Source organism: Marmota monax, unplaced genomic scaffold, assembly GCF_021218885.2.
Source record: "Marmota monax isolate L192 unplaced genomic scaffold, Marmota_monax_Labrador192_F-V1.1 WCK01_AAM20220418_F8-fsc00256, whole genome shotgun sequence".
Classification (NCBI taxonomy): Eukaryota; Metazoa; Chordata; class Mammalia; order Rodentia; family Sciuridae; genus Marmota; species Marmota monax.
The window spans coordinates 347,144-352,173 of NW_026692286.1; positions in this window are offsets into that span (position 1 = coordinate 347,144).

Consider the following 5,030-nt stretch of genomic DNA (forward strand, 5'->3'; position numbering starts at 1 on the left):
TCTGAGTTGTAATTTTAACTTTACACTTATCTGTCTACTTAATTTAAATCGAATTTTTTAAAGTCGTGTGAACCAAAAGGCATTTGGATCCATCTCTCTTTTAAATTTTAATTTATGAGCAATCATTTATCTATATGCCAGTTTTGATACCATGCATATGATGCATGGACATAAGAACATACGTAGACCCAACACAATACACAGGTGTACACACATACATAAAGCAGACAGGTAACAGAGATCTTGTAGCTATTTGTAGGTAGATCTTCACAGGTAGGAGGCAATGCTCAAATGTTTACTAAAGCCTCTTTTGGATTTAAATTGTTAGAAATTAAAATAGGGCTTATCAGACTTTCAAATTACGCTTTAAATACAGAGGCCTGTGCAGTTGGAAATGCTAGGTGTAAAGTCTGATGGCCACGGCGGACACTGAGATCAAAAGTTCAGGTGGCTACTTGCCCTCAATGGCTATCAGATTTATTCTCAACATCACCATGTCTATGTCCTTTTTTAGGATTTTGTAAAAAGAGATTCTCCAATGTATTTGAGAGCTAACCCTTGAAAATTTGGCATCTAAACAAAGACAGAGTATAAAAACCTCTACAGTTAGATAAAATAAGACTGACCAGGAAAAAAAATATTTAAATTTAAGCATTCAGGATCAAATGTGGTTTCACCATAAAACCATGAACTCCAAAATGTAGAATTTTTAAAAGCAGGAGATCTAAAAAAAAAAAAAAGAAAAAAAAAAGATGACACATTGTAATTAGTAAAGGAGCATGCAGAACACCTTTATCAGATCAGAGTACACCCTGGGATCAGATTAGAGTCAGTTCAGATATGGAAAGAAAGAGAGAGCCCTGAAATCCTTAGACAAAGATTTTCAAGGTACAGAAGACTTGAATCCATGAGATCATTCCATCTTCCCTCCCTGTGCTGTAGTGTTTAGGGAGGAACTTCTTAAGAAAGCAGCATGTTAGACTGCTAAGAAGAGATAAGATAACCAACCATTTAAGTTCCACAAGTGGCCTGTATTTAAAAGTGACACTTTTTTTCCCTTTGTTCTCAACTGGTTCTCTGAAAGCCTTGTAAATCTTGAAAGTTCTGCATGCTCTGTAGGCCTTGGAGAGAGAGTCTGGCAGAAGCTAAGAAGTAAGGTAAGCTGCTGTTTTGAGCAAAAACCTCATGCACAGGGCATTCTAACCATGTTTCATTTCCCCAGTTGTCCTTTTGGGTCCTCACACTCACAGGACCATGATTTCATATTATGCTCCTCAATTTGAAAAGGGAGGCAAGCCTGTTATTGCTCTGGATGACATCTCCACTACAGAAAATAAATAATTTGGATTCCTGAACTAGGACAGATGAGGCGTAGTTTTACTCTAAGTTGAGACAGATTTTCTGCTCTTTTTCTGGCCAGCTGAGGGGAGTACAGGAGATGTGTCCTGTGAGAGCCTAGAGAAGGGAGTCTAATTTCAAAGCTGGGGGAGCTCTATCTTGAGAATCTCTCATAACGGGTCCCTGTTTAAGGGGCAGACAGTGTGGACAGAACTGGGGTAGAAGCATTTCTGAAGAGGGAGAGGTCACGTGGCTCAGGCTTGAGAGATTAATGGGGCACCTCTTTCCCAAAGACCTCAGGTCAGACTGAGATTTCATCTTTGGATCCAAGATTCACTGGGTGAGGGTGCCCTCCACATGGGGACAAGTCAATCCGAAACAGAGACAGACAGTCGTCGATATTTGGTACCCTGTGGGCTGTTGGGGTCAGACTTAGGACGTGAGACCTTCCTGCAGCACGGGAGAGTGACCCCAGCCCGCTGCCTTTGTTTGTCTCAAGCCTTCCTCTGTCCCATGCACAAATTTTTTTCCCACAGAAAAAAAAACTGAAGCAAGTCGGGACCGACATTCCCAGCACCTGGGTGAAGGGGGATCCAACCCACCTTTTATCAACATTGTTTGGGGACTGCATTTCTCCTGCAGTGAACAGGTAGTTTGCTAAGGAATGTGATTTATCCTGTCCACAGAGGCCAAGCAGGGCTGCACGTACATTGCTTCTTGGAAAACAAAGCAAGTGGGGGTCAGCACAGTGAACCCATTTGATAGAATTATTACGCACCACACTTAGCTTTTATGATGTCACGGATGTCCACATGAGATGTCATTGTTTATTGCTATTTGATTTTTGTAAAATACCCTCCTTTAGGCATTACCTGTGTGTTTAGTAGAGGTCCTTTTATCTGTGTCAATTAGGGGTTTTCTTAGTAAAGTTAGGACTTTTATGTGCCACATTGCATCTTTTTAGACCAATAAGAGGGATAAATATTGGGGATAGGTGATCATACAGCACATACAAAAACAGATCAAGCCTCCACTATAGAAGGTTGGGAAGATTTGCAGGTCTCAATTTAACTCAAAGCTTGTGACTCTGACAGTCTCCTTTGATAGCTACCAGGCACTCCTGTCTGTGAAACCTTCCCTGATGGCCTCCAGCTTCACTTGTTTTTGGTGGGGGCTCATCTACTATTTGGGGGGCAGTACATGAAAAAGAGGGCTGGGGGTCAAGGCCTGATCTAGAAGGCGTAGGGAGCGAGCAGTCAGTGAATTAATTATAGAGCAGAGCAAGGGTGGTATAATGAGGGTCTTGAGTGAAGGAGAAAGAAAGCTTGGAGGTAAGGAACCTCAGGCCATTGGCCATTTTGTTGGAGGAAATTGTCTAAGTCTTGGAGGATTTGGGGGTCAAACATGCCAAATTTGGGCCATTGATGCTGGTTGTTTAATTTATATTGCAGCCAGATCTGAGTACTCAGCCCAATGATGCATTTAATTTTAAGGTCGGTTTGGAAGTGGAGGGTCTTAAAATTATTTATGAGACAACCTAAGGGGGAGTAGCCCCCATGTTGGAGAGGATTGGTAGAGTGGTGGTTAAGATCAAAGTTTCACTTGATGTCTCCTGTTGTTGCTGAGAGCTTGGTCCTTGTCCCCGATACCAATCTAATAATGAGGACATGGTTTTGAGAAAAAGGAAAAAGATAGTTTATTGTTTTGCTAGCAAAGGAGAAACACAGGGGACTCCTGTCCCAAAGGCTGTGATTCTGCCCATCTGCAGGAATAGGGGGCTTTTATAGAGGTGATTTAGAGAAAAATGAGATTAGGGAGAGATTAGGGAGGAGAAGATCAGGGAAAAGAAGGACCAGGGAGGAAAAGGATGGGAAAAAAGAAAAAAATGTAAGTTTCAAAGCCACAAGGGATATAGTCAAAGCATCAAGTGAACTCTGTTATACCGGAGAATGAGAGGGCTTCCCCTCCTGCAATTCCCAATGGTAGAGAATCCCCAAGGTCCAGATGGCAGAGCACTCTGTGAGAGACTGGAAGGGACCTCTCCCAAGAATGAGCAGGCCATGTTGCATGAAGGGGAAAAAAAAAATGGCAAAAAGCAGCTTCTGATCTGGAGGACTCAGAGACTGAGAGAGGGAGGGACTGGAAAGGAGAGGGTCAGAAGGAGGGAGTCCCCAATACCAGAAAAGGACCCTATACAGGTCTTTGCCATCCATGTGTCAGTAAGGCAGCAGAAACCCAGCCCAAGAGTGGGGTTGGTTTCAGGTCACATACTGGCCACTGTTTAGCTGATGTGGACCTGGAAAGTGTGAAGGATCTCCTCTATAAGGCGGAAGGAAAAGAAAATAAGAGGAAATATGAAAGCGTGACCGAGGTTTGTTAGGATGGAGGGGGTGAAGAGCCGTGAACCCCATCCTAGGGGTTGGCACCAAATGAAAGAAAAAGAAACAGTGACAGACTCCATGGGTCAGCGATGCTGCACTGACAGCGAAGGGGCACATTCTCAAGAGGAAAATGGCAACTGGTCACGACAGGGGTCTGAGTGTTGTAGGGTTCAGGGAGACTTTATCAGCAGCAGAATGTGTCGGCAGCAGCAGTCAGGGCAGTTGTAGACACAGCAGACTGTGAAGGTCCAAGCTCCTCGTTCTCCCTTTCTCCACAGGGCTTGGCAGTTTCCATGTCCTTCACAGTGAACAGGCTAACTGGCTGTTGTCGCATGACAACAGTGTCTGAGTGCTGTTAAGAATAAAAGGGGGAAAAGAATAAAAGAAAATAGATGGGCCCAGTGGCACAAGCCTGGAATCCCAGAGGCTCCAGAGGCTGAGGCAGGGAGATCCCAAGTTCAAGGCCAACCAGGCCAACTTACCAAGACCCTGTCTCAAAATAAAATTAAAAAGAAAAAAAGGCTGGTGAAATAGCTCAGGGGTAGAGTGCTTGCCTGGCATGCGTGCAGTCCTGGGTTCAATCCCCAGACCCCAGTCCCCTGGCCACAGAATTAAAAGAAATGCAAGGTGATGACTATTCTAGGTCAGGAGGTACTTCAGGAAGAATGCAAGATTTATGTATATGAAAAAAAAAAAAGGGAACAGGCATCATAGCATTAAATCAGATGAACCAATCAAAGGACCTCAGAAGAGTCTAAGTCCCAGTAAAATGCTTCCTCTACAAACTTGAGTAATGGTGCTTAATGTTTTCACTCACTTCGTGAGTGGGGTTTAAACATTTCCCACCAACACCAAGTGGGGTTGGAGGAGATGACAATGGTAAGTTGTTCTAAGTAACAGAAAGGCCAGAACTTAGGGAAATGTCGTGCCACCGTGTTGCTGTGAGCAGATTCTGGGGACGGCCAGGGAAAGTCGAGTTTGCCTACACATCCGTCTCCTGGTGCAAGTAGATATTGCCAGACCCCGTGGCAGGATTACAAAGACGCCAGAGAACAAGCACACAGAGTCGCTATGGAAACCAGATGCTTCAACTTGAGTTATTTACAGAGAACTTCCAGGGTCGCCAACTGCGGGGTGCTTCTCTCTCTGGTGCATCTCAGCCACAGGGTTGTTTTTAAGGGCTCTTCATTTTGCTATACTTGAGTAAGTAAGAAGTCAAGAGTCGGGGTGGTGACCACATCTCCAAGGTGTCATTCTCTGTGTGTTTTTGTTTTACACATGGGAAGCTTGTTCACACTTGCCTCAGCCATT